The sequence below is a fragment of the Sphaeramia orbicularis genome, chromosome 24 (assembly GCF_902148855.1).
Source record: "Sphaeramia orbicularis chromosome 24, fSphaOr1.1, whole genome shotgun sequence".
Lineage (NCBI taxonomy): Eukaryota > Metazoa > Chordata > Actinopteri > Kurtiformes > Apogonidae > Sphaeramia > Sphaeramia orbicularis.
Window position 1 is genome coordinate 4,091,198 of NC_043979.1, and position 17,802 is coordinate 4,108,999.

At 38.6% G+C, this 17,802-nt stretch overlaps 1 protein-coding gene across 1 annotated transcript in view; it reads right to left on the reverse strand.

Moving 5' to 3' along the window:
• rev3l (REV3 like, DNA directed polymerase zeta catalytic subunit) overlaps positions 1–17,802 on the reverse strand; it is a 116,603-nt gene that overhangs the window by 68,110 nt on the left and 30,691 nt on the right. The window lies entirely within an intron of this gene.

A 17,802-nucleotide genomic window follows, 5' to 3' on the forward strand; every position in this document is an offset into this window, starting at 1 on the left:
ATCTAATTTCAACCTGGGTACCTGACACACACTATGCACAGCGATACACCAATCACAATCGTTCTTAATCAGTTTGCCGAAGTAGACCACGCCCCTGCACATGGAGTGAGTCGCTGGTAACAACATTGATAAATGAGCAACAAACAAGAGAAAATCACCGAAAACTAAGACTTGGTGCCAAAAAGAAAAGTAACGTGAGTTATCTGGAATTATTTCAGCTACAAGAAAGATGAAACTGAAACATGTGTTCTGTGTCAACGGTGACTTCCACCTGTCAGCACAAGAGGAAACACAAATAATTTGTTTGACTATTTACGTCGGCACCACACAGCTATTATATTCTCCTGAGTATTTTTTCATCTCAAAATATATATTGCAGGATTAAAAAAAACATCGCAATGTCAGTTTTTTCCAATATCGTGCAGCCCCTATATTATATTATATACATATATATATATATATATATATATATATATATATATATATACACACACAAAATCTATGTAAAAATAACAATGGCAATAGTATAAATGAATATATATATAAACTACAACAACAAACAAATCAAATGACATCTACAAACAATCTGTGCACTGCAGTCTTCAACACATTTGGATCCAACTTACTGACAACTGAACATGGAACTAACATACACAACTTTGTGTTGATCCTGGTGTCATGTGCATCACAATAAGCATCCATGTGAAACACAACAGCAGAGGAAACAATGCTTTGATTCAGGAAAATTGTAATCAAAGAATTTTTAATCGATTCAAGTCCATTAATTGATCAATCGTTTCAGCTTCATTTTAGATAAAGTCCTCCCTGAAAAACAAAGACATACAACAAACTTAACTAACAACCAAAGCAAAGTATCATCTGTAGATGTAGTTCTTCCATATCTCAGAGTAATATGGCAGGCGTTGTTTCTGATGCTAGTGATAACAGCACTCGTCACACTTCCCTAGCCTACAGCTCTGGTCCGAATGTGACCACTTCTAGCTCCACCTACTAAGATGGTGACAGCTGAAATGCCAAACGGTATTCTTCAGAGCAGTACTATGTACAAACCAATGTTGCTTCATTTATAGTCTATGGTCCTGACTGCACAAGGTATTAGCTGAAGAGGTCTCATCCATTTACTTGCATATCTGAGTATTCTAAAAGCCATTTCTACATTACTTTGTGACATCATCATGATTATATAACCCAGCCGTTTTGAACAGATGGACATTTGATAAATTACTACTGAATTTAATGCATAATGAGACCGAGTCCATGTAGCTTTCATTTTCCCAGTCCTGTAAATCGCCTGCTTTTGTTCATGCTGAAAAGGTATTGAGACAAAGGTGACAAAGTGATATCAGCCACTGTCACCAAATCAGAAAACCTGAAAGGTATGGTATGATCACATGGATCAAACACTAATTTCCCAGCTCGCTATGACACAGCTGTTGTTGGGCGAACACTTACTGCTGCAGCCTTTCATGTGACTTCCTTCACTGAGACTATTAAATCCACTGACAGGGGCAATTGAGATGGATAGACTGCACTGAGGGTCCGGTAAATTGTTTTTTTTCCTGACCGTTCCCTACAAGGCAAGACAGATGGATGAGTGCAACAAAAAGCGTGAAATGAAATGATTCATGGCAGACACGCATGGTGTTAAAGCAGCCCATTAGCTAAATAACTTAACAGCGGCAGAGGCAGGGAGCTTTGGGAATGTGGGAGGAGCAAACGGAGCAGAGAGAGGATTGAGGTCTTGAGCGATGTGAAGTGAGGTCAGCTGGTGCAGAGCGAGGGATACAGTATTTATCACAGCGCCGGTGCGAGACACAGCGGAGAGTCATCTGAGGTGAACTGTGCTGCAGACATCACGCTCCGATTCCGTTCTGCTTTCTGCGACTGTCAGCTCAAGCCAGAGCTTTCATCTGTATGCCGCTTAATCAGGTTAAATAAGAGTTGCATAAAATTAACACAACAAAAGCTGAGGCTGCTGAAGCTCCCAGAAACATGCACTTCTACACTGTATCTTACATAGACTGTAAGCAGAGCTGGGGAGTAAAAATACCCCACTACTGTACTTATGTGAAGTTTTCAGGTATCTGTTCTTTGATCAAGCATTTGATTCTTTACTTTCACTCCCTGCAATTTCAAAAAAACTATCTGTACTGTGTACTACAGCTGAAACCATTCATTGATTAATATCAGTTTTAAGAATTATTCAACTGTAATTTTCCTCAATCAACGCTTTGTTTCCTTTGTTTCACTGCTGCTAAACATTGGTTCCACTATTGTGTTTCACAAGGACGCTTAATTTGTGACACACATGTCGCCAGGATCAACACAAACAACATGGACCGACCGTAGTTGAGAGGACACAAGGACAAAAAGACAAAAAATGTCTTTAGTGTGGGAACACAAAATGAAAAAAAAAAGGAGTCCACACAATGAAATAAAAAAAGCACTCTGAGGGCGCAGACCTCCGCCAACACAGAACTGCCCCCCCCCCCCCCCAACCCTCCCCAACACCAACAAAATTTAATTATATCTTCCTTTTTTTTGCCTATTCCAATAGTCATTTAATCAAATCAAATTGAAGAAAATAATCAACAGGTTAAACAATTACAAAGAAGAATCAATAGCCTCCGCTCTAATGTAAATGTCCTTCAAATGCCAACTTTAGACTTAGTACTTTGTGTCCAATTTCACTTTAACTGCAGTAAAGACGTGGACTCAGAAGTATGTGTACTTGCACTGGAGTGAAGACTGTTGGGACTGGTGCCATCTCTGACTACAAGTGATGAGTGACAGACAGGGGGAGCCAGTGTTGGGCAGAAGTCTGACTGTTGCCCAGACGTGTCTGCACATGCCCAGAGACATGCCTGCCTGCCTTCCCAACAATGACGGCTGGGAGTAGGGCTTCAGGAAACTGAGGGGAAAGGGGGGCCTTGGCACTGCTCCTCCATCTCTAAATACACACACACACACACACACACACATCTAAAATCTTGCCAATTCTCTATCTTCATTCTATGACATGAGAGACGCTGCTTGCCATGCACTGCTGCAGTCCCCTGGGCACGGTTGTTAGAATTGCTGGACTCAAAGTGGAGCTTCCAAAAAAAGAAGAAATATTCCCAGCATCTCAGCGCACACGGTGATACATCTGACTACTTCCTATCATAGAAGGGTGGAGAGGGTGATGAAACAGAGGATGAGGCCAGAAAGACAATGAGCTCCACAGAACAAGCCTTCAGATTGTTACTGTATACAAGTGCACAGCAGTAGACGAAGACATGAGGTTTGTGTGTGACAGGTTTGTGTGAATCAGTGTTGCCACATGTGTGAAAATTATATTTGTATGATCATTTTGCCCTCTGTGTGATGCATGATGTAACACTTAATATTAACAGTTATAATCAGTCTCAATCATAATCATTTCTCTAGAAGATCAGGATTGACTTTAAACAGATCTCTTCTCATATGATGTCTTTCCAACTAATCAGCCTCATGAGCATGGCTGTCCTTAATTAATTTAACTTAACCCTTTAAGCGACAAGCAAAATATAATGAAACAAAGCTTTTTGAAATCTTGATACCAAATATAAATATTTTTACAACATATACACAGTTCAATACTTTTTCACATGCCATTAAAAAGCAAATAAATAAAAACTTTCCTTCTCAGATAACATACCTGTGGGTTTTTAGCATTAACGTTGTTAGCACAAGTTAGTTGGCTAATGAGTTCATTTCAGTCTGTTCATAGTGATGTTTGAGTATCAGTCCACACTAAAGTGTTTACACAGAGTCTGTGCAACATACTGTTTTGCTGCTGTTGAAAAACTGATGTCAAATAGTTACTCTCAGTTCATCCAGCTTCTGAACTCCAACATGCAGTGACTAATTTACACAGATGCTTTATAGTTATGGAAATGTTATTTATTCATTATCAAACTCTGACGGGGCAAAATAGGCCACCACAGTCTAGGTAGCTAATAGAAAAACTGCAGCTGTGAGCCCATGAATATGTGGATGTGTTTGTTTACTTTGTTGAAATATTGTCGAAATCTTCGAAATTCTGGAAAAATGCAGAGTTTCTGCTCAGATAAACAGCCAAAACATTGGTTCCACGGCTGTGTTTCACATGGACACTTATTGTGACGCACATGATGACAGGAGCAACACAAACAACATGGAGCATAGCTCAGGAGAGACAAGGACAAAAAAAAAGAAAATGTCTATAAGCTCACTTTTCTTCATTTGTAAGTTAACTATCACTTACCCCTTTAAACTTTTAAGCTTTTACACAAACAAAAAACACAAAGAACGTGAGATACATGTAATAGAACTGTTGACCCATAAGATAAGGACTCAAGAACAATGTTGAGAAAAGTGGGAGAAATGGTCTGTTTATACAACACCAGGATAAGGACGACCTTATTGATAACAACATTAGAGCAAACTGTAGACATGGCAATCCACAATGTTCTTTTTCTTTTGAGGTTTGCATTTCTTTAGTTTTTTGTCTTCCTTCTGTATCTCCATATCTACAACATGTTCTTTAAAAAGAAACAATAAAAAGAAAGTGTTAAAAAACATTTTAAAAAGTGTCTTTATTTTCTACAGTTGTATGTTAGTTCTATGTTCAGTTGTGTACATAATGTTTGTAGATGTCACTGGATTTGTTTATTATTGTTTATATGATTTTAATATATCCTTTTACTTTAATACTTTTTGTGGTTGTTGTTTCAGCTGGTTCTGGAATGAAGGATAAATTGTTTGTCATTTTCATGTCTTTTTTTGCCTGTTCAAAAAAATCACTGGATCAAATCAAAGAAAATAATCAATAGATCATTGATTACAAAAATTTGACGACGTATTAGGGCCACATAAGAAAATAAAAACACTTGTCACAATAAGAATAAAGTCATAAAATATTGAGATAAAACCTGTAATTTTTTGAGAATAAAGCTGAATACAAAAAGAGTCAAAATTTTACAAGGATAAAGTTTTAATATTTTGAGAATAAAGCCATAATATAATGCGAATGATTTTAAGTATCCAGTTACAGTGAACGCAACAAGCAAAGCAGCAACTTTCACTTGGATTGGACCGGACGACTGATGCTAATGTGTTGATAGTGGGCGGGGCTAACAGGCTCAGTATTTTGCCATGCGTAAACCCCAAATGAAAGTAAAACCTTACAAAATGTTCCAACTTCTCCATTATGCAGGGAGTACTTTATTCTTGTAAATTATGATATTTTTCCCACCTGTTTTTAAATTACAATGTCATTTTCGTAATATTATGGCTTTATTCTCGAAATGAATGAAAATGATTTTTTTTCAAACTATGACTTTATTCTTGAAATATTAAGACTTTATTCTGATAAAATTATGACTCTTTTTGTACTCCACTTTATTCTCATAAAATTACATCTTTTATTTTGATATTTTACAACTTTATTCTCATAGTGACAAGTGTTTTTTATTTTCTTATGTGGCCCTAATACGCTGTTGTATTTTTGTAATCCATTAATTATTAACTAATTATCAAAACCTTTCCAAATTAAACTATTCAAGTCTAGTCAAATTTCCCATCATAATTTGTGTCTATGTCACTGACAGAAAAATTGTCCGTTTTTTGACGCATCCCTATATCATGTAGACTCTGTAAGGTTTTATAGCACACAGGAGAAACAATCTGTTTAACTAAAGTGAGCAGAGATAAAGAATTGCATTAGTAATGAATGTGATTACTTGATTAATTAATTAGCAGACTCAGAGATTCCCTGAGGGTTGGGATTCCACCACACAGGAGCACACACCCACAGATTTCAATGTGCTCATCCACACATTATTCCTTGGATCTATTTTACTTACATGTGGCATCATGATGGTGAGAAACCTAAAGTGTTGTGCGTCTATGTGTGTCTCTGAGGTGTGTAGCGCCACTGTCAGTCGCACAAAGGCTGGCAGCCGCTCGCCGGAGACGGCACGTGTCAGTCTGCCTTCAGCCTTCCGTGTCAACATGGAGTCTCCGTCTCTCCCTCGCTCTCACACACACAAATGCACACCGCGAGCTGCCAATGCCGGCTTCTCCTCCTGCTGCAGTTGCTAGGCAACAGGACTGGCAAAGCGGAAAAAAAAAAAAGGAAAAAAAGGGGAAAAAAAAGCCCCCTGACGGACAGCAGGATAGATAAACAAGTGATTCTTTCCACCCAGCTGGTCAGGCCACAGAACGAGAGAGAGACAGAGATGGCGGGAGAAAGAGAGTGGAGGTGTGTGAAAGATGAGTAAGGAGGAGACATGAAAATGAAGGAGAGGAAGTGTGTCTGCTGAGGAGAGCAAAAAAAAGAAAAAAAAACACTGAAGACCACCTGAGTGTTTATGTTCGGGAAGGAGGATGACATTTGAGAAGAGATGCTGGCAACTAAACAAAACCCAGCGACGCCTACGGTTTGATGGCTTCACTAAGGCAGAGTCAGTTCAACATCAGGCGGTGAGAGGAGGCTTAAGATGACGACTCCCAGAGATTTCGCTGTCACAGACGCCGTCAGAATGAGACTGGGAGTAGAGGGGCTCCCGTCATCTGGATCATTTGGTGTGAGGGGGGTCGTAAAACTCAGCCCTAGCTGTTTTAAGACCTTTTTGATATTCTGCTAAGGTTTTAGCCTTGACACTGACATGAATGCTGCTGCCAACCAACAGATTGGGAAACGGTGCTCTCTCCAGCAACAACCCTGAAGTAGAAAAGGGTTTTAAATCTAGAGTGTCATACGCTTGGTTAAGGTAGATATGTAGAAACAGACTGCAGTTCAACACGTGATACTAGAGTGATTTTAAAAGGTTTTGATAAATGCAATAGTTTTGAGGAAGAAAAGCTCAAGTCCAATTATTGGCCAATGCCAACCACTGAAAGTAAAATCTGACACTGAAAGTAACCACATTTAGTATTAGTTATTAAATATAAGATGACTGTTAAATTAACATATTGACATGCATTTTGATAATCTGTGAGTAAAGGGGATTTTAAAAAATCAGTCAAAATGCAATTCCAGATTCTTTAATGTGAACATGTTCTGGTTTATTTCATCAGTTGTGACAGTACACTGCATGTCACTGGGTTGTTGAATAAATAAGACATTTGAGGATGTCATTTTGGGCTTTGGGAAACACTGTTTTACCGTTATCTGACATTTTATAAACCAAACAATTAACAAGTTGATCAAGACCATAAAAGATTAGTCAATACAGAAAATAATCATTAGTTGCCACCCCAATGCACAACCCCAAACACAGCATTATCTTGTTCACAAAAAACAACAAACTTCTATTGACAAGACTTATCACTGATGACACAGTGTCTTCAGATGTGAAAGCAGGTCATGCAGCAGTCATGTCAAAGCAGGCTATGATTGATTGGTCTGTTGGTTGGAGGTCGTGGCAGCAGTAAGTCAATAGCAGTCACATTAGTCAACCTCAAACAGGGCTTATTAATGTGAAACACTCAAGTAGCCTAATGTTACACATTTAGCATGGAGATTCACTCTGTAATGGCTGCTCTGATAATTAAAATAAATAAATAAATACAATAAATAAAGGGATATTGTAAAGGCTTTTATATGCCTCTATTGTAGCAGTCATAAAATGTTCTGTCATGTCACTCAGACTTCTTTGTAGAATATGTAACGTCAGATCATATGTCCTTCACCACATGTGCAGGTTCGTGTCTAGAGCAGCTACTACAGGTTATTTGTGTAACTGATTACTCTATGGATTATTTTCTTTGATTTGATTAAATGATTATTTGAATAGGTGGGAAAAAAAATAGTAAAAATGTGAAAAAGACGTCAGAAAATGACAAGCTTGTCCTTTAATCCTGAACCAGCTGAAACAACGACCATACACAGTATCAAAATAAAAGGATATATAACTAGAAAAGCACTCGGAGAGCACAGACCTCCGCCAAGGCAGATCAGTGCCCCCCCCCCAGTCACCTCCAAAATTTAATCATTTGTTCCTTGTGCCAGTATCAACATTTCCTGAAACTTTCATCCAAATCCGTCCATAACTTTTTGAGTTATCTTGCACATGGACAGACAGACAAACCAACGCCGGCAAAAACATAACCTCCTTGGCGTAGGTAAAAAGTAGAAATAACAACAGTATAAAAGTATATATAACAACAAACAAGTCCATATGTGCACTGTAGTCTTCCACACAATTGACTAATATTGTTAATATTTAAAAATTTAAAGGAGAAAGGGATGGTTCTAATGTAGAAAAGTGAACATTAAGGAAACTAAGCTCTGATTCAGGAAAACTGTAATCGAATAATTTTTTTTTAATGGATTCAACTTGATTAATCATTTCAGCTCTATTCCTGTCTTCCCTCCTGCTAAAGGATTTGTGAGTGGGACCTGGGGGGTGTCACCTTCGGGGGTTTATCTCTAAAGGGGACGAGCTCCACTCTGCTCTGCCAACCACCTCCCCCCTCCCACTGCTTCCATGTGGCAATGTACACCGTGGCTCCGTGACTCAGCAGTGGGTCAGTAAGACATTCAGCATGAAGCATACAGTTACAAACCAACTGCCATTCAGCCCCATACAGAGCTGTTCAAGCAAAGTAAGTTCACTTTATGGTCGGGGAGGGAAAACACTGAGATACAGTTTGCTGCGCTCCATAAAAGAGACATCATACAAACACATGGAAACTATATATTTACCATTGACACTAAAACAGACATGATGGGTTAGAAGGAGCCTGCTGTTAACCTTATGTTAGCTGCATTGGGCTACAACATACAAATAAATATGTCTGCAGACAAACGGCCTGAAACAGGAAGTATATTGGTGATTTTTAGTCATTTTATAAACCAAGCATTCTTGCTGTATTGCAGTGAAGCTTCATTGTCAGTCTGAATTAAAGGGAGAACAACTGCAGTTCGTAAAACCAATGCAGTAGTGCCCTCAAGCATAGTACCAACGACCACCACTGGGCACTAGGGGTGTGCCATCCAAGGTTATTATCGTTAACAAAAACTAACAAAATGATGAAAACTAGAATTGTAAAAACATTTTCATTAACTGAAATAAATAAAAACTATAATTAAAAGAAAAAAATTATAACTAAATGAAACTGTATTGTGTGCTTACAAAACTAAGACAAATAAAAATTATGGATAAAATTCCCTTCGTTTTCGTCTTTGTCAATGTCAGATTGATATAAGATCGATTTATTTCCCTCAAGCAATTTTAGCTGCTGGCATCATATGATATTTAACAGTACGTCACTTCTCGTCACTTGTCATTTAGTCGTCTTCTGGTCCCCACACTACTGGGACACATGGAGACTAAAGTTGGGAGAGAGCAGCAGAGTCCTGTCTGGGATTTATTTGAATTCAACAGAGAAGAAGAGAAAAGATATATATATAAAAAAAAAAAAAACAAAAAAAAAAACCTAAAACTAAACTAAAACTAAGCATTTAGAAAATAAAAACTAATAAAAACTAGCAAACCTGCTCTAAAAACTAATTAAAACTAACTGAATTAGAGGGGAAAAAAGTCAAAACTAAATAAAACTAAACTAAAATGAAAAATCCAAAATTATTATAACCTTGGTGCCATCTATGGCATCTCACGAATTGCTTCAATTATGATTCAGGGTGCTACGATTTGATTAATCAACGATTATCACGATAATAACGATTATTACAATCATAACAATTTTCAATGCATCTTTTTTCCCCATTCAGGATTTTTTTTCTCCCTCTGTGGCTACTTCATACTTTTAAAAGAGGTATATTTATCAGTATCTAAACATTCAAGTAATCAAACAAATTTGCCTCCATTACCTTTAATTTGTGTCAAACCACTGAATGATCCGACATATTTTCCACCAGGGAACCAACAGGAAAAAGGCAGCAGTGGCATATACAGCAAAAGCTGCTCTTATTCACAAATAAAGATTTCCAGTTACCTGCAAAACATTTGCTGTATCAAAAGCAATACTTTTCAAAAATATATACCTATTAACAGTAAAAAAAAAAAAAAAAAAAAACTTTGGTGGAATGAAGGCCACTTTTTTTTTTTTAGGAAAACAAATAAAGTGTCTTTAGAAATAAATAAGACTTGTTTCAATCAAAAGTGGTTTTCACAGATTTCTGTTCAAGTCAAATAAAAAATATATGAATAAAGTGGGCACCGACTCCAAAAACACCCTAGTTCGTTTCAACTGGTATTCAAAAAATGTCAATCAAATTGTCTCTAGAAATACAGCCAGTAATTTCCCCCAGGAGAGTCCTTCTGGTCTCATTCACTTTACTTGAACCCTCACATAAGAGTATAATTGTAATAGTGGTCCTTTGGTAAATTATTCTTCCATTAATAAGATTCCAGTGCTAATAGAAGGCTTTGACGCTTGCCTCTGTACTCTGATTGACAGCTCGCTGCCTGCTGAATTGGATTGTCAGAGCTTTTGTTACTGAAAAAAATAGTTTTTCATTTTGTCTGTTTTTGACTGATAGTTCTACTGTAGCTGTGGTTATAAAGTTACACTCACAAGATCATCAATGATTTAGGTACACAACTATTTCATGAAATTTACTGCAACTAATTCTCTGTTGGGTTATATAGTATGTCAGTTCGCCTCCTAATTATTTAACTGAATTAGGAGTAATTGTTAAAAAGTTTGCTTAAACATTGCAAATAGATGGCAAAGAGTGGCTCCATCCACTTCTTCTATTCAGTTTAAGTTAATGACAACCATTTTTGAGTCTAACTAAATCTTCCAAATATTCTCTAAGGCAAAATAATTTCTCACTAAGATTTTATCACTAGTCTTCCAAAAACACAAAAATAGGACCAATGGCCCTGTAGCTTACCAGCCAAATTAAAAGCTTTGGGAAATGTATCCAGATGCCATTTATTATCACCCAGTTATGTGTATTTATTATATTACAGAAATAGCCCATATTTTGGTCATATTCCAATCAGATCTGTAAAAAATTCAAATTCCAACTTGATATCATTGATACTTACTGCTTTATTGTATCATACTGCTTCCTATCTGTTATAATGGGAAAAGTTTTCAAAGTCACACCAAATCCAGAATCAGATCCTGATCCAAATATTTCAATACCTTATGTTGACATCATCATAAAGAAGCTGTATACCAAGTTTGAAGTCAATCAGAACTGGAGTTTCAGAGAAAAAGGCGATTTTTCCCCATAAGAGCCCAGGTTAAATTTTCCGTCAGTTCCTGGATCCAGAAGACGATCCTGATCAGCATGTGGCCATTATGTTTTGGTCATCTCCCCATCAGGGCTGGACTGTAGAAATTTCAAAGTGATATCATTTATATTTACTGAGTTATTGCATCGATCCAATTCCAATGTCTTATAATGGGGAAATTTTTCAAAGAGGCACCAAATCCAGAATCAGATTCAGATCCAAATAATTTCACTAACTTCTGTTGACATCATCAGAAGCTATATACCAAGTTTGAAGTCATTCAGAATTGTAGTTTCAGAGGAGAAGACGATGGAAATTTTTGTAACGGACGACAGACGATGACAGACGACGACAGACGCCGCATGATGACAATAGCTTACGGCCTGTTGGCTGGTAAGCTAAACAACAAGGATAGCTGTGATAAACTTTGTGACATTCTACTATCAGATGTCTAAAACTGGCCTAGTTTCCCATGGTTTTCTTACCTCCAACTAGTCATATGGTTGGTGTTTCCATCATCTAGTGACTACTATAGAGTTAAACTCCTTGCACTTCTCCAGCTCCATCCTCTTGTCCAAATATAGTTAAAAGAAAGAAGAGATGAAGAGAATCAAATGCCAGCACCAAAGCTTTAAAACAATGGATTGAGTGACAGGAATCTTCACTACAATCCATGTCTTTTTGAGTTTACATTTGCATCGCTACTCAATTTGTGAAGCTATTATTTTTATTATTTTTCTCTGATGAAACAATGACCTACAGAACTAACTAACCAACTAACCTACAGCACCCCCATGAAGTCTCACAGAAAACGGCACAGCTCTGAAGAAACAACATTTTCCTTGAAATAAAAGTGACTGTGCCTTTTGGTTTGCAGTTTACTCTTAAAGCCACTCGGCCTGTTACTCAGAAACTATTTAAAGCTTCTTATGTGTTAAAGAGAGAAAAAGATCCAAGAAAGTCTAAGGAGGAGTACGGACAAAGGACTGATGTTTGAGCATCATCTCTGTGCAGGAAAGGTTTACAGTGGTATAAATGCTTTTATCTGACGTGTTCTTTCTATGAACAGAAACCAGATTGTGGCATTGAGTAACGACCATAATTACCTGCACCGAAAAGAGAAAATACCAGCAGAAACAGTAGCTGTTTACAAACCAGTGCTGTCTGTGGAAGCCGAGTGCACCGGGTTCACTCCATTTCTTTTATTTTCAGAGGTTTGGGGAACGTAATGAGACAGGCAGCTGTCACAGGGAGGGGTGGATGAAGACGTTAATAAAACCAGTGTTGGTATAATTAAAAAGACCCCGGAGAGATGGGAGAAATCTACGTCTAAGCACTTCCACTGCCAGGAATAGGAACAGAACAGTCAGAATGGAGGAATACATTTTACAGTTTATAATAATGGTGGTGAGACTGAGATGGTGACGGCTTTTTATTGCTATTATCTGACAAGAAACTCTGCCTTTTTGCATTATTTTGGACAACGCTATTACAATACCTTGAGCAAGTATGTGAGAGTCCACATTTTCCTCAAGTGTTTCTATTAACTACCCGGACCATGGTGGTCTAATTTGTTCAGCTGGAATTTTGTAAAGACTCAAAAATGTTTTTCCATTCTAGGATAATTCTGAAGCATTTGTGTAAATTGGACTCACTGCATGCGTTCAGAAGTCGGACCTGCAGCTGACAGAGTTACAGTAATTCTCCATCATGTCCTCAGCAACAATAAAGAAAACATGACTGAAAAAAGTACAAGTTGCAGTGGACTAAACCTGAACACTTCAGTGTGAGCAGAAGCTAAAATACTGGTGTAAATGAACTGCAATAACCTCAGTAGCCTGGAGCCTAGCGAACTGTGTTAGCAACATTACTGCCACAAACCCAAAGGTCGTTTGGTGCAATACTGTAAAATAATTTAATTACACTGCTTTTAAAATGTGTGTTTACTGTCTAGAAAATTGTTTTTTATTCCTTAACTGTTTTTTTAATGGTAGGAGCTATGCAATCCCTCTGAGCAGCAGAACAAATTATGACAGATCTGGGATCAGTGTGAGATGCCAGGCTCTGGTATGTCTCCTCTGCATGGATTCATAGCTGTGTTATTCAGTGAGACCAAACAGAAAAGGGAAGAAACACTGTCAATGTGATGTTTATGTGGGCACAAATTCACCTTTTGTCTGTGCACTAGTTAATGCCCCCTATTAACATCCAGAGTGAAAAAAAAAAATCACACACTGATATTTTGTTAGAGCACCTGATTACGGATTTCCCATGTCATCATCTCAATCAACTTATGCAATGTCACAAGTTTACTTTATTTATTTATTGTTTATTGGACATTGCGTTACTGACCAACTGTTCATACCCCCAGATCATAACACTACCCCCACAAGCTTGTACTGTGGGCACTAGGCATGATGGGTAATCACTTCATCCAGCTGTCTTCTCATTCTGATGCATCCATCACCCTGGAACAGGGTCAGTTTGGACTCATCAGACCATGTGACCTTTTCATCGTAACACAGTCCAATCATTACGCTTTGTATCAACCTGATATTTGTTTAAGAAATGAGAAGCTCCTGCATCAGTTAAAGAGTTAAAGAACTTGTGGCGGCTGAAACATATTCATCCCTGCAGTAATTATCTAGAATCCAGGTGGAGACTTTTTTTTTTGGCTGAGCAGTAAATATCCCCCCAATACACTCTCAAGCACCAGCACTTTAAGAGATATTGCCAGTGGTCTAAAAAACACATGCCTGCTCATAAATACACAAACTCCAGCCACCCACGCACAATCCTTAATCCTGTCTAGAAAATAAGAGACACTTTAGTACTGCGGTGTTACCCAGCAGATGCATAAATATAGAATATTCCAGGAAGAAAATAACAGCCAATCAATAGCTCCAGTGCCAGGATAACAACACTACCCTGGCACTGTCCTTCATGTTCCTCGCCACGGTTCTAATGAGTTAATTTGCAGTCTGTGTGTGTGCACGACTACATCCCTCTGCAATGTTGGGGGTTAGTCCAAAATCCGGATGCATTCCAGGAAATGTTAATGACATACAGCCCCTGTGTTAAGCTGCTTTTAAAGGAATTCACAAAGGAACGGTGGAAAGGACATGGCATCAGCTCTGAGTCAGCAGTAGCACAGTCTAATTATTTGTCTTCAGTGAGCATCCAGTCATATAGTCATTACAGCAGAGATGAAAAAATAAATACCATGCCCACATAGGGGCGTACAGAGTTATTAACATCCACACAGGGAGTGTGTGACTGAGGCAGAGCAGAATGACTGTAATAAGAGAAGGAGGCATGAACAGAGGAGGGTGACAACCCCTTAAATCATACTCTTTCTAATGGATTCACTCGCATCATCTGCTCCTAAAACGAACTGCTGGAGAGGAGAGAGATGGGACTGAATATACAGAGGAGCACTGGGTGTATGTAGAAGAGGTGGAAAGAGTTTTATGACCCCTGCTTTATGAACTAATCACATACCGGGCCCTGATTTTGTGCACGAGTGGGAGTGGGTAAGGTGACGCACCAAGACCCCGCTGAAGATGGGCCTGGGCAAGGTCAACCAAGGACCCTCACTGAGAAAAAAAAAATCCACAATGGACCTATTCAAGAGGAACCATGAGAATTCTGTGTTTTTACTTGCTGCAAACACACAATTTAGGCACAACTCGACAATAAATTATACCCCGTTCACACTGGACGCAAACCCTTCAACATCTGGACTGTCTTAAATACACATATATTATTTCCACTAGTGCTGGGAGATATGGTCAAAAAAGTTGATACTGATAATTAACATATACAGTACATGTCAAATGATGATTAAAGGCTGTGGTGAAATTTGAAGGAGCCTGTTTTCCAGCTATTAGAAGTGTGAAAGCAATGCCCTTTTTCTATCATGTCAGACAAACATTTTAATTGGCTGCTTTCAAAACTCACCTTACATTGATCAGAATTTATTACTTATGACCAGATGATACGTGTGCATTCTGCTGTGTTCTGTAGATCCAACTTATTCTGCAGACAAATGTACAATAATACCACTGTCTGGTAGCAAAGGGCTTCAGATAGGGGTCTACTCTAATAACACCAGCCCTGTAAAGGTGCCTCTTGAGACACTGCACTTCTTCAAACTATCAGTTGAGGTTGTTAATGCTTTGACAGCAAAAGTACTGTTCCTACATGCCACTCTGTCATTGGCTGCTCTCTTTGCTGTTAATACAATGCATAACGTTGACTGTTTTATCATATCTGAGTCATGAAATCCTGATAGATAGTTAAGTGTTTTTATGTGGTAAAGTTTGCATATTTTCCCCCCTGAATGCTGGGTGAGGACTCAGCATTTTTAATGGGTAGACAAGCATATGAATCAGGTCCAGATATTTTAGCATGTGGAAGAGGTAATTTGTTCGCAGTATAGTATGAGCTAACGGGCACCAAAGCATTTCTTCCTACTGAAATAAGCAATAATTATCTTAACTTTGAATTAGCTGTATGTTTTAACAGTCTCAGTACAGTCTGCCGGCCTGCGCATAAACACATTCCTTATTTTTTCCATTGCCTGCATTCAGCCAGTCAGAGCCAATCAGACACCGAGTAGGAGTAGGTCTTTCTTGCTCAATGTGGGTGGGAAAAAAACAACACTAGGCACATAGAAACAGAGACAGACCTACTAAATGTCAGGTGCAGTGGTGTGACCAATGAAATGTTAAGTTGCACTTAACAGATTTTTGGTCACATGTAGACTCCTTATGGGTCTTACTTTTAGTTTAAGAGATCTGAGAAGACAGAGAAAACAACTAAGAGCAAATTGTTGAAAAAGTCAAACTGTAACAGTTCACTTATGTCTCTAAAGCACCTCTGCTACAACGCAGTTAAGGATGCGGGTGGATTTAACCATCAGCAGGGGAAAAAATAAGGAAAAGACAAAAAATGCATTCGGCTCTGTTCTGGCCTTTTAATTTCCAACAAGTGAATCCCCAACCCACGCACACACACGCACACACACACACCACTCGTGCACATCCACAATAAACCCAATCCCACGAACACAACACCTTTGTCAAAAATCAATCCCTATATGTTCTAAACACAAATAGACAAACCCCTCCCCACAACACCTCCCCCTGAGTTCCCGAAAGTCCACGTACGCCAACTGTCTTATACAAAGCCGTAGTGGGTAGCCGCCGGCTCTACTTACAGCCCCACACATCCCCACCGCAGTTTTGGTCCATGGTGGCTTCAAGTGTTCCTCGGAAAATGGTAATCCTTAAGGAACGGAGGAAAAAGGTTTAATCCTAGGGAAAAAAAGGTTAAATCCACCGCTTTGAGTTCCGTCGGATCACCTGTCCTGGCCCACTTCCACCACGGCGTGACGTCTCACTCCACCAAGCCACACCGGCGTGCGTCATTTCCACGCCTTTTATCCAATGACATATGACCTTTGTAATGTATATTGAACTAAATACAAAAAATATGAAATCATCCATGTGCCCAGGTTGCTGACAACAGAGGAATGACCACAAAGTTATTTTTTGCCCCTGCTGGAGGCCTTACATATTTCAAATATGAAAAGGGATAAAGGCCTGTTGGTCTTTACAAAACAATGAGAGATGTGGTTAAATGAATAAAGGGGGATATAAACTGCAGGTTTACCTTTGGGAAACAAAGATGTTTCATTGTTCACCATTTTGAAATTAATGGCTGATTAATCATTAGTTGCAGGCTTACTCAAAATACCAAGCTATACAATCAACACCAATATAATACAATATGGATAATATCAAATGTATCTTAGTGTAAAAACATTGTGTGCTATATATAAATGCTGTTCTGACGGTCAGGCATAATTCAAATCCTTCCACACAACAAATAAAACCCTACTGTCCTTCATAAACTGTGAAGTTTCAATTCTAAACAGCAGCTCCTCAATCTCTTAACTCTTCTGCTTGTTATTACAAAGCAGTTCTCCCTCAGTTGAACAAGTCCTGTCATTAATCTGCCAGCCAGACTTCATCTAAAATCTGATAAACACCAACTGCATGTCACTGTTCTGCAGACTCACAGTGCAGATATATTGCAGCCTCCTGCCAATACATCTAAACCAACACACTTACAATACCCAACCCAATCCACAATGGACCATTTTTCTTTGCATTACTTCAAAATAAAAGCCAGTCACTGACCAACCAGTAGAGTATTAAAATGGTCACAGTGAGAGCAGTAAGGTGAGGTACAAAAGCAATCTGCAAAAACCTTTAATAACTCTTTTCCTGTAAAGCAAACTGACGATACATCAGCCATTTACTCCAACTACACAAAGCAATACTGGGCACCGACCATTTCTTCCTGTCTGCAGAAAATGTGAGCTCAGAAATGAAATGTGACATATTTTTATGTCTAAGCATGGCTGAGGATGGTTCCAATTAGGGTACATGGCTTGCTAACAAAGCCACTCCTTAAAAAGACTTTGTGCAGCAGTAGAGAGAGCTAGTAGGAAGGTGTCCAAGCCTGAAAATGGCTGGGTGAGTTTCTCCCTCTC